The following is an 18,848-nucleotide window of genomic DNA, read 5'->3' as shown; positions in this document are numbered from 1 at the left end:
CATTGAGAATGATATTTGCTGTGGGTTTTGCATAGATGGCTTTTATGATATTGAGGTATGTACCCTCTATCCCTACACTGTGAAGAGTTATAATCAAGAAAGAATGCTGTACTTTGTCAAATGCTTTTTGTGCATCTATTGAGAGGATCATATGGTTCTTGTTCTTTTTTTTTATTAATGCATTGTATCACACTGATTGATTTGCGGATGTTGAACCCAACTTGCGGTCCAGGAATAAATCCCACTTGGTCGTGGTGAATAATCTTTTTTTTTTTAAAGATTTTATTTATTTATTTGACAGAAAGAGACACAGCGAGAGAGGGAACACAAGTAGGAGGAGTGGGTAAGGGAGAAGCAGGCTTCCTGCAGAGCAGGGATTCCAATGCGAGGCTTGATCCCAGGTTCCTGGGATCATGACCTGAGCTGAAGACAGATGCTTAACAACTGAGCCACCCAGGCGCCCCGTGAATTATCCTTTTAATGTACTTTTGGATCCTATTGGCTAGTATTTTGGTGAGAATTTTTGGATCTATGTTCATCAGGGATATTGGTTTGTAATTCTCCTTTTTGATGGGGTCTTTGTCTGGTTTTGGGATCAAGGTTAATGTTGGCCTCATGAAACTAGTTTGGAAGTTTCCCTTCCATTTCTATTTTTTGGAACAGTTTCAGAAAAATAGATATTAATTCTTCTTTAAATGTTTGGTAGAATTCCGCTGGGAAGCCATCTGGCCCTGGGCTTTTGTTTGTTGGGAGATTTTTGATTACTGCTTCAATTTTCTTACTGGTTATGGGTCTGTTCAGGTTTTCTATTTCTTCCTGGTTCAGTTTTGGTATTTTATACGTCTCTAGGAATGCATCCATTTCTTCCAGATTACCTAATTTGCTGGCATATAGTTGCTCATAATATGTTCTTATAATTGTTTGTATTTCTTTGGTGTTGGTTGTGATCTCTCCTCTTTCATTCATGTTTTTATTTATTTGGGTTGTTTCTCTTTTCTTTTTGATAAGTCTGGCCAGGGGTTTGTCAATCTCATTTTTGGTTTTGTTTCCCTTGCCTTTGGAGACGTGTCTTGAAAGAAGTTGCTGTGGCCTGTGTTGAAGAAGTTACTCTCTGTGTACTCCTCTAGGATTTTGATGTATTCCTGTCTCACATTGAGGTCTTTACCATTTTGAGTTTATCTTTGTGTATGGTGTAAGAGAATGGTCCAGGTTCATTCTTCTGTAGGTAGCTGTCCAATTTTCCAAGCACCACTTATTGAAGAGACTGTCTTTTTTTAATTCGATATTTTTTCCTGATTGGTAAGATTATTTGACCATAGATTTGAGGGTCCATTTCTGAAGTCTCTATTCTGTTCCATTGATCTTTGTGTCTGTTTTTGTGACAACACCATGCTGTCTTAGTGATCACAGCTTTGTAATATAGCTTGAAGTCAGGCAACATGATGCCCCTAGCTTTGTTTTTCTTTTTCAACATTCCATTGGCGGTTCGGGGTCTTTTCTGTTCATACAAATTTTAGGATTGTTTGTTCCAGCTCCTTGAAAAATGCCAATGGTATTTTAATCGGGATGGCATTGAATGTGTAGATTGCTTTGGACAGAATAGACATTTTAACAATGTTTATTCTTCCAATCCATGAGCATGGAATATTTTTCCATCTTTTTGTGTCTTCCTCAATTTCTTTCATAAGTGTTCTGTATTTTCTAGAGTATAGATAATTTACCTCTTTGGTTAGGCTTATTCCTAGGTATCTTATGGTTTTTGGTGCAATTGTAAATGATATCAATTCCTTAATTTCTCTTTCTTCAATGAGATGGATAGCCATCCAAGCCTCTGTCACAAAATTAGAAAAATCCCAAATACACAAGCACAACTGTTAGTGTGTAGAAAAGCAACTGATTTCTGTGAATTGATTTTTTTTTATCCAGCCATATTGACGAACTGCTGTATGAGTAATTTGGGGGTGGAATCTTTGGGTTTTCCACACAAAATGTCATGTCATCTGCGAAGAGCCAGCGTTTTACTTCTTCTTTGCCAATTTAGATGCCTTTTATTTCTTCTTGTTGTTTGATTGCTGAGGCTAGGACTTCTAGCACTATGTTGAACAATAGTGGTGAGAGTGGGCATCCCTGTCATGTTCCTGACCTTAAGGGAAAAGCTTTCAGCTTTTCCCCATTGATAATAATATTTGCTGTGGGCTTTCCATAGATTATTTTATGATACTGAGGAATTTTCCCTCTATCCTTATACTCTGAATAGTTTTAATCAGGAAATGATGCTGTATTTTGTCAAATGCTTTTTCTGCATGAATTGAGAGGATCATATGGTTCTTATCTTTTCTTTTATTAATGTACTCTATCATGTTGATTGATTTGAGAATGTTGAACCACCCTCTCAGCCCAGGAATTAATTCCACTTGGTTGTGATGGATAATCATTTTCATCCTTTGAATGTACTTTTGGATCCTATTGGCTAGGATCTTGTTGAATATGTCAGCATCCATGTTCATCAGGGATATTGGTCTGTACTTCTTTTTGATGGGGTTTTTGCTGGCTTTGGAATCAGGGTAATGCTGGCCTCTTAGAATGAGTTTGGAAGTTTTCCTTCTGTTTCTATTTATTGAAACAGCTTCAATAGAATAGGTATGATTTCTTTCTTAAATGTTCAGTAGAATACCCCTGGAAAGCCACCTGTCCCTGGACTCTTGTTTTTTGGGAGGTTTTTGATGACTGCTTCTATTTTGTTACTGGTTATTTGTCTATTGTGATTATTTATTTCTTTCTGTTTCAATCTTGGTAGCTTATAAGTTTCCAAGAAGGCATCCATTTCTTCCAGGTTGCTTAATTTTTTGGCATATAGTTGCTGGTAATAATTTCTAATAATTGTTTCTATTTCCTTGGTGTTGGTTGTGATCTCTCCACTTTCATTCATGATTTTATTAATGTGGGTCATTTCTCTTTTCTTTTTGATAAGTCTGGCCAGGGGTTCTATCAATCTTGTTAATTCTTTCAAAGAACAGTCTGTTCTACAGTTTTTTGGTTCCTATTTCATCAATCTCTGCTCTAATCTTTATTATTTCTCTTCTCCTGCTTGGTTTAGGCTTTATTTGCTGTTCTTTCTCCAGCTCCTTTAGGTGTAAGGTTAGCTTGTGTATTGGGGTTTTTCTAATTTTATGAGAGTTTTAGATGGCTATGTATTTCCCTCTGAGGACCACCTTTGCAGTATCCCATAGGTTTTGGACAGATGTGTTTTCATTCTCATTAGTTTCCATAAATTGTTTAAGTTCTTCTTTAATTTTCTGGTTAACCCAATCATTCTTTAGCAGGATGTTCTTTAACTTCCAAGGGTTTGAATTCCTTCCAAAGTTTTTCTCGTGATTGAGTTCCAGTCTCAAGGCATTGTGGTCTGATAACATGCAGGGAATAATCTCAGTGTTTTGGTATCAGCTGAGACCTGATTTGTGACCCAGTATGTGGTCTATTCTGGAGAAAGTTCTGTGTGCATTTGAGAAGAATAAGTATTGTGTTGTTTTGGGATAGAATGTTCTATGTATATCTATGAAGTCCATCTGGTCCAATATGTCATTCAAAGCTTTAGTTTCTTTGTTGATCTTCTGTTTAGATGATCTGTCCATTGCTGAGAGTGGAGGGTTAAGATCTCCTACTGTTAACGTATTATTATTAATATGATTCTTTATTTTGGTTAACAGCTGGACTATGGTTGGGGGCTCCCATGTTGGGGGCATAGATATTTACAATTGTTAAATCTTCTTGTTGGATAGACCCTTTAAGTATGATATAGTGTCCCTCTACATCTCTTACTACAGTCTTTGGTTTAAAATCTAATTTGTCTGATATAAGAATTATTACCCCAGCTTTCCTTTGAGGTCCATTCACATGGTAAATGGTTCTCCATTCCCTTACTTTCAATCTGGAGGTATCTTCAGGTTCAAAATGAGTCTCTTGTATACAGCATATGGATAGGTCCTGTCTTTGTATCCAATCTGAAACCCTGTGCCAGTTCATGGGAGCATTTAGGCTATTCATATTGAGAGTAACTACTGAATGATATGTATTCATTGCCATCATATTATCTGTACAGTCCTTCTTTCTATAGATAGTCTCTGTAAATTTCTCGTCTATATTACTCTTGGGGTCTTTCTTCTTTTATAGACTCCACCTTAATATTTCTTGCAGGGCTGGCTTGGTGGTCACATATCCTTTCAGTTTCTGCAGGTCCTGGAAGCTCTTTGTCTCTCAGTCTGTTCTGAATGAGAGCCTGGCTGGATAAAGTATTCTTGGCTGCATGTTCTTCTCATTTAGTACCCTGAATATGTCTTGCCAGCACTTTCTGCCTTGCCAGGTCTCGTGGACATGTCTAACATTATTCTGATGTTCCTCCCTCTGTACATATGAAATCTCTTCCCCCTAGCTGCTCTCAGGATAGTTTCCTTGACTCTAAAACTTGCAAGTTTCACTATTATATCCTGGGGCATTGGTCTGTTCTTCTTAATCTTGGGAGGGGTCTTCTCTGCTTCTTGGACATGAATGCTTGTTTCCTTTCCTAGATTAGGGAAGTTCTCAGCTATGATTTGCTCAAATATATCTTCTAGTGTTCTCTCTCTCTCTGCCCTCTTAGGGATCCCAATAATTCTGACATTGGAACGTTTCGTGACGTCATTGATCTCTCTAAGTCTGTTCTCATGAGCTTCTAGTTGTTTATCCCTATTTTCCTTGTCTTCCTTCCTTTCTATCAGCTTATCTTCTAGATCACTAATTCCTTCTTCTGCCTCATTTACCCTGGCTGTTAGAGTATCCAGTTTAAACTGCATCTCATTCATAGCATTTTTAAATTCAGTGTGATTAGATCTCATTTCTGCCCTTAGAGATTCTATATTGTCTGAAACCTAACTATTGACTTCATAATTGCTACCCGGAAGTCTATCTCTGACATCTTGCTTATACCTATGACCATTAGATCTGTGGCAGAGGACATTGTCTCTGGTTCTTTTCTTTGTTGGGAGCTCCTTCTTCTAGTCTTTCTGTTGAGGGGTGGTTGAGGGAATGTACAGAATCCAAAACATCAACCACAATACAAGCAAAATGCACCTGTTCTTCCAATCTGTCTTCTGGGGGAGGGGCCTATTGCTTGGTTTCTCAAGCATCTTTGTCTGGGTTGAGTTGCCCCAACCCATGTCAGGGGTATGGGTTTAATGTGAGGTGGTTGGCTGTGTGGTTTTATTCCTTGGCTTCTTTACACTTCTCTTTAGAGGGTCAGAGCAAATGGGGCCATGCTGGAATCTTTGGCCCAGAGCTACAATGTTGTGGTCCACCCCCATCAACAGTTCCTCCAGGTCAATCCATCTCCACCTCTGCCTGTACCAAACTCCACAGAATCCTGCGTCTTCTGGGGGAGGGTTCTGTTTCATTGATTCTCAAATGTCTTCACCCTATGCGGAATTGCTCCACCTTTGCCTGGGGCCTAGGCTACGTAATCTGCTCCAGTCTGCTCTCCATGGCTTTTGTTCCCCGAAAGCTTTCTGTGCAACTTGTGGAAAATGGTCACTTCTCTATTTGTAGAGTGGCAGTTATTCTTTTCTTTGATCTCCAGTTGAGTTTGCAGGTGTTCAGAATGGTATTATAGCTATCCAGCTGATGTCCCGGGGCCAGACAAAATTAAGGTTTTCTACTCCTCCACCATCTTGGACCTGAGCTCTTGTTTTGAGACATATTTTGATTTACTGTTCAATTTCTTCTTTGGCCCATTGCTTATGCAATAGTGTGTTGTTTAATATGTACATATTAAATGTTTACTATATACATTGTAAAAGAAAAGAAAAGAAAATAGTTTCTTAAAACTTCATGAATCCTCTAATTCAGGGAAAGAGAAGATAATTTCCTAGTAAATTTTTGAAGTACTTGTACATACTTGAAATATTCATTTTACTTAGGTAATTTTGGCAATTTATATCTTATGCAGAAAAATGACCATTTTACTGATTTTGAAGTTTATCTTGGCAAAGTTTTATATAGTACTTTCTAAAATTATTTGGGCACACTATTCTAAATTTTATTTCAAAATTTTAAAATGCATTCTGCTGCTGCAGAGATGCAGATGCAAATTTAGCATGCAACTAAGATTACTCTTCTCTTAATGAGGAGATCCAAACCCCTACCAAAGTTGATCTGATTCTCTTTATTTATGTCACACTGTGTGATTTCAATGTAACCTATGTGCATAAATATCACAATAGATTTCATGGCTTCTTTTCTTGATTGTATATTCACTTAGTCATATTAGTGGGAATTTAGAAGGATAGAGTATCAATGCTTATGTTCAAATTATCACATTTACTTAGAAGTTATATCATTAATTTTTTTGAGATAAAACTAAAATGAGATTTATTTCAATAAAATACAACTGATAGTTGAAAGAAACATCAAGATGTTTTTACCCTTTTCTAATTTTTGTAATATTTTAGTTGACTGACAAATGCACAAAAGTATTCCAAATAATGGGGGGTGGAGGGATGGGTTAAATGGGTGAAGGGTATTGAGGACACTTGTTGTGATTAGCACTGGGGTGTCATATGTAAGTGATGAATCACTAAATTCTACTGAAACACTGTATGTTAACTAACTGGAATTTAAATAAAAACTTGAAACAAGAAAGAAAGAGAGGGAGGGAGGAAGAGGAAAGAGAAATGAAAAAAGAAAAGAAAAAGAAAAAAAGAAGTATTCCAAGTAAGAGTTGGGACTGCCAGAAATGTTGCAGAAAAAATGTCCACATTCAATGGAAAGCTAGATTAGATGTCTTTCGGGGCCCTTGCAAGGCTAAGACTGTCAGATTGTTTTAGAAAATGCCAGTCACTTTAATTAACATAGTTGAAAGAACAAATTCCATGTTATAGTGTTAAGCTACAAAAACTTTGCAATATTAGTTCCAAAAACACTAAATAAAAATTTTACTTTAAATTTGCTATTTAAATGACATATTAAAGACTGAAACAAAAAATAAAACAGAATTCTTATTAGATCATGGTGAGATTCTTCTCAAGCTGTAGAACGGTTTCCTTAAAGGCAGAATCCTCTGCCCAATTGGCTTTACTTCCTAAAATGAGGTTCTGAAACACATGTTGAATAACTGTCGTAATTTGTATCTCCATCTGCAGGTTTTGTTGTATGGTCTTTATCTTGTCTGAATTTTCCATATAGGCCAAATCATTTTTCTGTTTGTTCTTTTCAGTCTGTATTTCTAAAAGCTAACTTTCTGAAGCTTGTTTTAATTGTAATCTCTTCTTCCTAACATCAAGTAGTTTTTCCTCCAAATCCCATGATTCCTGGTGTGATTTCATTATTAATTTGTTTAGCTTTAATACATGTTTCATGTTATCCATGAGCACACTAGTCTTGGGGTTAATTTTCTCCAGGTTTTTTTTTAAGTGCAGTTGAAAGTTGCATCCTATCTAATGCAAGCTTTTTTATTTCAAAAGCAATTTTCACATCTTCAATTTCATTTTCCAGGTCTTCAATTTTAGCTTCAATTTACTTATCTTGCATGATTTGTTCTGGAGTTTTTTCTTCATTTGCATCAACTACTGATTTATATTCCAAGAGTTGTTGTTTTGTCTGTGCTCTTAGCCCGAGCAGCAGGGTCAAGCGGTCCTCGGGACGCGCCGTCTGGGCGCCGGCGACCTGTGGTGACCCGCCTTCCCTGCCTCCTGCTCCAGAGTCCGCGGGCTCTGCGGCTGCTTGCTCTCCGGGTTGCTTCTTCCTTCTGACTGGCGCGAAAAGGCTATATCATTAATTTTTAAATGGCTTATTTCTTTTTGTCCTCAAAAGAAACACCCAATCCCTTCAAATATCAATTCTATAGCTAGTTATGAGACTGAATTAATTCTTTATTGTTTCTTAACTCATTTTCAAACAATTATAAGAGAAGAAACATCTCTATCCTGACTCTCAAGTAATCAGTTATGTAGAAATTTATTAGTAAATTTGTCCATGTTCAAAACTTGTCCTTGAAAGGTAATATGAAAAAATTCTGGACCCAGAAAACTAATATATATATATATATATGTGGATATATATATATATATATACATATATATACATATACATAATCGGGCAAATAATAGAATAGAATTATAAATATAAATAATAGAATTACTTTATATGTGGTATGTTCCCTTCTAAGGAGATTGAACGATTATCCATCAAAGTGTCAGTATTTCTATATATGTTGTTTTTGCCCTTCCTACCTTAGGTAATAAAAGTATATTATGTTTTCTGACTCTTCCTTTTTTAAATGTCATTAAGTTTCATGGATAGTTTAAGTTATCCAATGTTGCACTACACAGAGCAGCCTACAAGTTATGTGAAGCAGTAAATGTAAAAACAAGTTATTAAAAATCATTAAATATTTAAAAAGGTGAAAATGATTAATGCTATTTTCCTAGATATTAGTGATGTTCAAGTAATGTCATGCACAGTGAATTTGGAAGATAGCACCAAAGAGATAAAATCACTTTTGTTTTATTTTGTCTAATGAACCTGCAAAGTTCTCTATTACCATAAATCAGGAATTTTCAATAACTAAGAACAAATAGAAATTTTTTTTTATCCTCGGAATTTAAGTTTATCAAATTGAGATCATCTTGCAATCTCATTTTATGTAGCTATTGGGTAATCTTATATTTAAAATGTGCAGTCATCATAGAGATCTAATAAAAGAAGTTAAGGTCACCTCAGGTGGTTTTGAAATTTAATTGAAAAAGATAATTTAAACCTTATAAAAGTCTCCTTCTAAAACACAAATTCAAAAAGATATATGCACCCAATGTTCACTGCAGCATTATTTACAATAGCAGCCTAAGTGTCCCTTGATAGACGAATGAATAAAGAAGATGTGGTGTATGTACAGAATGGAATGTTACTTGCAATAATAAAGAATGAACTTGTGCCATTTGTAATAATACATAGGTGAATGTATGCTAAGTGAAATGAGTCAAACAGAGAAAGACAAATACCTTAGGAATTTACTTATGTGTGGAATTTGTTTTTCTTGTTAAAAATTTCATACCAATACAATAAAAGAACACTTATGACTATATTATTCATACATTTTTATCAACCAGTTAAACATTTCTTGGAGACAGAGACTCTTACTCCTTTTATTTTTCTACAATAATAAACACTGTTCTGGATATTCTGCATATACTTAATAAATCTTTATTAGTTATGTTCCATTCTATCTTTACCAAAATCCATGTCTTATCATTACTATAATATTTTAACATTTCATTTGACTAAAGCCACAATTTAGATACATGTAGATCATTTGGTCAGTTTTCATGTAAAAATACTTTATAGATCCTTTTGTGGACTTTTGGAGGTTACTAAGTCAGCATCAGATAGTATAGGTCTCAGATGACATGAAATGAGAATTTGCAGGAAGGTCATAGCAGCACTTTCTAACTTAAGTAGCAAAAGCCTTTGGCAAACAATGGCTTCATCAAAACCCCTCTTATCCACTGAAACACACATACAAATGAACACACCTTCATTTTACACACAGTTAAAAGTTATATGCCAAGAGTAAAATTCTCAGGTAAGCCAACAAATAAAATACATTTTGAAAATTGTCATGTCCCCAAAACCATAATTATATCTGATGATACAAAAATGAACAAAAATAATCCCTTCCTTCACAAAAACATCTATCATGGAAGACATATATTTAAATAAGAAATCATGATAATGTGGCATAAAGTTAACAATTGGTAAAGTAGGGTGTTAATCAATCAGATAGGAGGGGTGTCTAATGTTTTATGAATACACAAGAAAAATTATAGACCAAACCCCTGATTTCTTATTTAAAGCATACTTATTTATAACTTCAACTCATCATCATGTTGTGTGTATTTCCCACAAAAATAACATCTATTTGTGAATTTGACTTACAGATATCTATGTGTATAGCTTCTCTTTCATAATAGTAATGATAAAAATAACAATAATCAAACATATAGCACTTACTCTGTGACATGTATTATTCAAAATGTTTTACATATATTAACCATTTTAATCCTCACAACAAATTATGATATAAATGTTAACATTGGTGTCATTTACATCTGAGAAAACTGGAGAGCAGAGAATTTAAACTACTTGTTCAAATATAAACAAGAAAATAGTTATTGAAATAATTGAATAGTAATTCAACCCAGAGAGTAATAGTATATGTGTATGTGTGTACATATATAATCGATATTTCTTTTAAAAAAAAGAGTTTTCATTTTTTTCTCTTTTTTCTCATAATATAGTATTCCCAAAATAGTTATATTGACAATAAATACTTTGAATGAAAAAGTTCAATGGCATTCTACAGATTCTGTAAGGAAGGCTGCTATGAATACATATGGATACATACTTATCTGGGAACCAGTCATCTCTAAGATATTTGAGTATATTGAATTAAACAAATATAGTTTGTGTGTGGCTTTACATATTTTTGTCATATGCACATTTTGTGTTTGCTCTTAATTTTTTTTAAAGATTTTATTTATTTATTTGAGAGAAAGAGAGAATAAGAGAGAAGGGAAGAGGGAAGCACGAGAGGGAAGAGGGTCAAAGGGAGAAGCAGACTCCCTGCTGAGCAGGGAGCCTGATGTGGGACTTGATCCCAGGACTCCAGGATCATGACATGAGCCGAAGGCAGTCGCTTAACCAACTGAGCCACCCAGGCGCCCTGTTTGTTCTTAATTTTTATATGATATTACATTATGAATATACAAGAAAAATCATAGGCCAAACCTCTAGTTTCTTATTTAAATCATTCTTGTTACCAAAGCTATGATGGTGATGAATAAAGTTCAAGTGTAGGTTATTTACCAGAATTTAACAGTTTAGCTAATTTCATAGTTAATCAGATAATATCACTAATCTCCTCAGATTAGGTACTTTTTTTAATAGCATCTCACTAAATTCAAAAGGTTATTCTAATTTAAATGGAAAATGAAAGGTTTTAGAATTCTAATAACAGCAAAAAAATAGAAAATAAGGGCAAAATTTCATTGTAAACTGTAAAGCTCTCTTTGAATTTAGAACACTATCATTATATTCAGATATCTTAGAAGATGTGTTTCCATGCAGGACAACAGACCAAATAAGATCTTTTCTTATCATGTTCTATACTCTAACAATTTTTACTTGACTTTTTCATATGTATTTCTTGACCCAGTAATTTTCATATTATTCTGATTACTGGGACCCTTAATTTTTTTGGAACAGTTGCAGGTAATAGTTTTGGCATTGTTAACAATACTTAACACTAAATAGGTATTTGAAATGACACCTGCATAATTTCCTTTGGTCTAATTATTTTTATTCTCCTCAAAAATGTGACATTTTAAAATTCATTTTTTTATAATCTCCCCTACATCTCTTCCTGGCTATTGCTATGAGGAAAGGACTTTAAATATATTCCCATATTCAGTAAGACAAAAACTGAATTTTAAGATGTAGAATTATATGAAGTTCTGACATATAAACATGACTTGGGACTTTTTATTTCTCAGTTCTTGATGTGAATTGAATTCAAACTTATAATAGCATATAAAATTTATAGTTTTCCCTTCTGTATAATTAACATTGTAAAAATTCAGAATAAAGCTTTCAAGATACTGTTGGAGTATTAAAACAAGATTCAGATACATGAAATATAAGTCTGAACTCTTGTGTTAACACTGGTTTGTTGGATTAGCTGGAATAAGAAATATTACCTTTGTATTTTATTTAGTCTTCTATAAATCAGCCTAGTACCCTGTTGTTAATCTATACATACAATAAGAAACCAAAAAGAAACCTCGGGAAAATGACCATTTGCTAAGTATTATGACACTGATGAAAAAACACAAAGGAATGAAAACAAATAAAAAAGAATGCATATATACATTGTACATATATTTATTTTAAAAATTAATATTAAAAATATAGGGAATGCAACAGAAATATCATGCATAGAGTACCTCACAAGCCACTTAAGTCCATGCATGTATTTTCTTTCTTGGCTTCCAGAGGAAAATCTAAGAAGCAACATAATTTTCATTTCCTAACTCTTTCTCTCTTCCCTTCCTACTCCTACTAATTTTGTTTCACTTTTTACTGATAATTTTTTCATGGCCAATAAATCTTTTTCTTATGGTGGCATAATTTAGAATTTTGTTTTTAGGTTGATAATTTGGAGAATTCCGTCAGGGGAATGATGGAGATATCTACCCTACCAAGTAAGAGATGACAGAAAACCCAGCTTTTAGTCTTGTTTGTTTCTTTTCTGATCAGTAAACAGAATCAAGAAAATATTTTGTGCCCAATTAGGAGAATAGTTCTTTGATATCTGGAACTTTGAGTTTTTGTGTTTCTGTTTATACTTTTGACGTGACTGAGGTTGTAGAATATGCATATGAAACTACAAGCATTCTGCATCTCTGCTCCTCTCTTTGTCCATAACTCAGAAAATATTTTACCTCAGTGTGAAGGTTTTTTCTATTTATGGAAGGTATTTATAAATTAAATTTTATAATATATACTTATATATATATTCTTACAGGTTTATAGAAATAAGTATGTATATAAATTCAACATTTTCCAAATCAACAGAAAATAAGAAAAATAAGCCTTTAATATTTAAATTTGCTAAACTTGAAAGAAAAATCATTTTTCACTGAAATATTTTTTTTAAAGATTTTGTTTATTTATTTGAGAGAGAGAGAATGAGAGATAGAGAGCACGAGAGGGAAGAGGGTCAGAGGGAGAAGCAGACTCCCCGTTGAGCAGGGAGCCCGATGCGGGACTTGATCCCAGGACTCCAGGATCATGACCTGAGCCGAAGGCAGTCACTTAACCAACTGAGCCACCTAGGCGCCCTCACTGAAATATTTTTTAATCAAGTTAATAAAATTTTTTTTACATCAAGTTCATATAATTAAGGTGGTTTAATACTTTTGGTATTAAGAACTTTTCTTTGATACCTTTTCTCAGATTTATCAATATAGAATGTGATACATTTTGTTTTTTAGTTATATTTTGGGTTGTTTACTCATAATAAGCTCATTAATCTTAAATTTGTAAGCTTCTTAAAATAATTTCATGATTAAAATATTGACCTATACTCCTATATAATCATTAAAATTATGAAAAATATAAATTTTTGTTCAACTAAATTGAATAATATTTGTATGGATTTTTAATAATAGCAATTATATTTTTACTATAATAACTTGAAAATAATTTCTAGGGTCTTTAGGACATTTGAAATCTTAAATGAGTATTAAACTGGGGTAATTAGTGAATAATTCTTAAATAATTACATAATTCTAAGTATTATGACTTACATAATTCTAAGAAATTACATAATTTCTAAGTAATAAGGGGGCTGATAAACATTATACATATACATTATACATTATACATATATATATGCCTACATATATGCTATGTCATGATTATTTTATTGGGTTATAGGAATGGGCATGTTTATTTTTTCAGTTACAAATGTACAAGGATGGTATGGCTATGATAAATTGTGTTATGGTTTTTTATAAATTTTGCTAGTTTGCTAATATGTTTGTGATGTCTGTTTTCTCTGTGAAATAAGGTTATTTTCTCGCTTAAAAGTTATAATGAATATGGTGGTTGAGCCTATCTAGAAGCAATACTGGTGGAAAAATACCACCATGTATCCAAGGTAATGGGGTGAATTTTTTTTGAAGAAAAAAGAAAACCTACTTTGCTATAAAGTATCATTTTGTTCCTGAATTTGAAAGGATAATAAAAGATAAAATTTGAGGGATGGCAGAAAGTTGTTGAATATTCAGGGGACTGAATTCTTTTATTTTATTTTATTTTTTTGCCTGTTTCATAATATCTGAATCTGCAAAGATGTTTTTTATTTTTTTATTTTTATTTTTTAAAGATTTTGTTTATTTATTTGACAGAGACAGACACAACGAGAGAGGGAACACAAGCAGGGGGAGTGGGAGAGGGAGAAGCAGGCTTCCTGCAGAGCAGGGAGCCCGATGTGGGGCTCGATCCCAGGACCCTAGGATCATGACCTAAGCCAAAGTCAAACACTTAACGACTGAGCCACCCAGGCGCTCCATGCAAAGATGTTATTATTAATTGTGTTAACTTTTTGGCAAAGTTCACTATTTTTGCTGAGCTTATTTATAAAAAATCCAAGAAAAAAGGACCTCATGACAACTTTCATATATCAAATAGTATATTAGTGCAAATTGAGAATTTAGCTTTCTTTTTGTTAAAAAAACTCTACTGGTTCCAGAGCTCTTAATTAGGGGGAAGTAAAAGGTAACACTTTATGTAACACTTATATGTAATCTGTTCAGATAAAGATTCTATATCTCACCCGAAGAATAATTTTATCTGCTTGTGTTGACTTTATCAGTCCCATAATTATTTACAAAAGCAAAAAACAGTGAACAAAGTTTCCTTGCTTATCAAAGAACTAAGTTTTTTTAACATTTGTGCTATCTTTCTTTTTATTTTAAATGAATTGTCATTTTGTAATCAAGTTGTTTCCTATGCACTCGTGATTTTTAGACAAGATGACACCTCTTTTCAAAACTCTTACTTGTTTTTCCAATATCTGATACTATACACAGAAAAAAATGTATAAAGAACTACTTTTGAGATTTCCCCAAAGTTCTAGAAATCACAAAGATTTGTTCTTCACTGCATAAAATAATGATAGAAATGTTTCATATGTACTGGACATATATTATTTCATCACTATTGGAAGAGGTGCATGAAAGAAATGTAAAATCAAAAGACATAATCAACATTTACTAAGTTGAGCTTGTAAGGTTAAATGTTATTAATATAAATATTTCAGAACTTATATGCTTCTTGAGAGGACACTGGATATCTCCAATGCCTTCCCTGTACATACTATGTTTTTAACATTGGGGAAACATGGATCACATCCTTATGAAATAGTTATTATGCATTGTGATTCAAAGAAAATTTTATGTTTCTCCATTTTTATATAGTTATTGAAATAAATTAACCACAGCCATTTGGTCTTAACTCTCAAACAGATTTCTGTTTCCTTATCTATTCCCTGTAAATTCCCTGCAGTTCAAAAGCTGTCTTCACAGCTCTGTGGGAAGAACTACATCAGATTCTTTGAAATACTCTTATTACTTCAGAGAATATAGACTTTGGTGCAGACTTCCAACCTGATGTCACTTATACAACTTTTGACTGTGCAAGTGGTCTTTTTTAAGATTTAGGATTTTTAGTTCAGAAGCAGAAAGACTACCAACTCAAGATCCAGAGAAGCAAGAATTAATTGTATGAAACTAAATTAACTAATGAGAAAAATGCAATTCTTATTTATTTGGAATATTGTTGGCAATGTTTTTATTGTTTTATTGGTACCTGACATTCAGGACCTCACTTTCACAAGAAGTTAGGGAGTACATTAACCTTAGCAAATTTTGAGGGCCTTAAAAAGAGTGCAATTTACCCAAATTTAAAGGGACTGTGGCTAAGAATAGGTAGAGAGTGTTTTATACATGGTTTTTGTAGCTTTAATATACAAGAACAAATAATATAGGCTTTTAGAAGTGCATTCCAGATTCTTTATGAAAATTGCAGATGAAAGTTAATTCTTTGGCTCAACATTGCATGATCAAAGAAGCTTATATAATTAATTAACACTTTTGTTGGACCCATACATGTAATAATCTAACCAAAAATTATGAGATGAGTCTTTTTTTTTAAGATTTTATTTATTTATTTGACAGAGAGAGAGAGAGAGAGACAGAAGGAACACAAGCAGGGGAGCGAGAGAGGGAGAGTAGGCTCTCAGCCAAACAGGGAGCCCAATGTAGGGTTCAATCCCAGGACCCTGGGATCATGACCTGAGCCAAAGGTAGATGCTTAATGACTGAGCCTCCCAGGTGCCCCAAGATGAGTCTTAATATAATTAAGATTAATCTTTGGAGATTATCATCAAAATGGCAGTGATATGTCTCCTGAGGCAGGGGAAATGAAAGCAAAAATAAACTATTGGGACTACATCAACATAAAAATTTTCTGCACAGTGAAGGAAATAAGAAATAAGAAAACTAAAAGGCAACTTACTGGATGGGAGAAGATATTGGCAAATGACATATCCAATAAAGGGTTAGTATCCAAAATATATAAATAACTTACAAAACATCCCAAAATGAATAATTCAATTAAAAATGGGCAGAAGACTTGAATAGATATTTTTCCAAAGAAGACATACAGAGGCCAACAGACACATTGAAAGATGCTCAGCATTCTTCATCATCAGGTAAATACAAACCAAAATTACAATGAGATATCACCTTGCACTTGTCAGAATGGATTAAAAAAAAAAAAAACTCAAGAAAGAACAAGTGTTGGTGAGGATGTGGAGAGAAAGGAACTCTCATGTACTGTTGGGGGAATGCAAACTGGTATAGCCACTCTAGAAAACAATATAGAGGTTTCTCAAAAGAGAACTACCCTGTGATCCAGTAATCATGATACTGCGTATTTATCCAAAAAATCCAAGACACTAATTCAAAAGGATACAGTCATCCCTATGTTTATAACAGCCTTATCTATAATAGCCAAACTATGGGAGCATCCCGAGTGTTCATTGATAGATGAATGGATAAAGAAGATGGGGATTAAGGAAATCATTTACCATGATGAAAAAAATAAATAAATAACATCATAAACAAATAAAAAACAAAATAGCAATTTAAACAGAAAGAACTAGTATAATGTGCAAGAAAACAAAGAGAGTCATTTATAAATGAAAACAGGGATTCAACTGTCAGAGATGGATATAAGAAGTGGCTTGATTAAAAGAGGTCAAAGCAAGAGATTAATTACTAAAATCAATGTACTAAGAAAGTAATGCCAAGGATGAGTTGATGTTAAGGTTATAAAATCCTGATCTTGAGTTCCTTACGTATCTGATATTAAATATAGAATTGTTGCCAGTGACTGGAGAAGATCTAAACTTAAATGTGTTATTAAGGAACCCAAGTAACAAAATCCAAAGGAATTATCAGGCTAAGGCCAATACTTAATACTAATTCAAGCCCTATTAATGTTGTTGTCGCTCCGGAATTCTAGTTTTAAGATGACTGCTTCTTCTGCCTGAAAAAAATTAGCTGGAGTAAAATTATGGACACAGTTTAGCCATAAAACTCAGCAAATCTCTAGCATATGGGTAACTAGGATGTTGTGCCGTTCTTTTAGCAGGGAATATGATAATAGATGCATGAAAAGAATATTCACAAATATGTTCTCCATGGTGAACTGACAAAATAAGTGACCATATTAAGGACTTTGAAGAATACAATGAAAAAATATTAATAATGTGTGTAATAGAGAAATCTCATGATTGATGAAAGTGAACAATGTTGTGATTTTTAAAAAATTGGGGAAAAATTCTTCTGTGGAAAAAAGATGGATCAAGGACTTACCTTTTGGTCCCAGGACCAACACTTGCATAATATCACATTTATGAAAGATATCCACCTAGGATGTCACAGGCCCAAAATAGAGCTGCTGCATTTGGATAATGTGAATCAAATGTCCACAAAAAATAGAGACATTTTCTTGTATTCTAACTTTAAGTATATTGACTTTATGTTTTTTTAATAACCCTATGATTCCTTCCTGCTGACCCTACCTGAGTGCCTGGCCCTAATAAATATTTGTTGAATAAATAATAAATATATGAATGAAGAATATGGAAGCATGAAAACATGAATATATGACTAAAACATACTGATGATGGCACTCCTTACCAAAGTTGACAACATGTAGTATGTTAAGAAAAAGAAAAATCTCAGATTAAAAGCCAATTAAAAAGTCATAGGGTACCTGGGTAGCTCAGTCGGTTAAGCATCTCACTCTTGGTTTTGGTTCAGGTCATGATTTCAGGGTAAGGAGATTGGAGCCCAACCAAGCTCCATGCTGAGGATGGAGTCTACTTACGATTTCCTCTCTCCCTTACTCTCTGCCCCTCCCCTCCCCCATCCCAACTTGTGCAAGCCCTCCCTCTTTAAAAAAAAAAAAAGTCATACAGCTAATACACACTCAAAAGAGAAAAAAAAATCTACATAAAGTGAGAATCTGGTCCTTGAGTTTCCCCCAGCTGACACAGGAATGGGACCAAATTAAATTTGCACTAATCCAAGGACTTTGACATTAATGATTTTCCTCTTCCTTCTCTTCTCTCTTTTATAAATAAATTAATTCTCATTTGAATTATAGAGAAAATTTAACATACCCATAAAAAAAGGATCTGATAAAAATCATCACCCCTAAAATCACAATATAATAAAATATGACTTTTAACATTGTAACCACTCAGACATTTTAGAATGGTTATGAACTGTCCCTTCAAATTATACCTGTACCTTAATAGTCACATACAATTTAAATGGCAACATATTCATCAATTTTCATAAAGTTTTAGTGTTTATTTAAAATCCAGTCTCCTAGCAAGCTGGAACACTTTAAGCTTAGTATTTGTATATCCTGAAAACATATTTTATGACTTATTTTACTTCCTGATAGCTCTTTTTATAGTCTTTCAGAAACTTAGTTTATTAGCATAAACCCTATGTACATTCCATAAACCCTGTATATTCTATAGCCAAATAAAGACTTTTCACAGAATTTGAACTTGAAGTAGATTCTTATAACAACAATGAAATCATTAGGTCTCTTTTTTTCTTTTTTCCCTTTCTACTTAATGGGAAGGAATTCTTGAAAAAAAAGAGAAAGAAAGAAGA

The 18,848-nt window shown here is 33.5% G+C and overlaps 1 pseudogene; it reads right to left on the bottom strand.

Moving 5' to 3' along the window:
- Positions 1–6,979: 6,979 nt before the first annotated feature.
- On the bottom strand, positions 6,980–9,267 carry LOC112840524 (centromere protein H pseudogene; annotated as a pseudogene).
- Positions 9,268–18,848: the final 9,581 nt, after the last annotated feature.

Source organism: Callorhinus ursinus, unplaced genomic scaffold, assembly GCF_003265705.2.
Source record: "Callorhinus ursinus isolate GAN/ISIS: 27379988/994484 unplaced genomic scaffold, GSC_fseal_2.0 scaffold19, whole genome shotgun sequence".
Lineage (NCBI taxonomy): Eukaryota > Metazoa > Chordata > Mammalia > Carnivora > Otariidae > Callorhinus > Callorhinus ursinus.
The sequence above is the reverse complement of the archived record's forward strand: the minus strand, read 5'-3'. Positions and strand labels throughout refer to the sequence as shown.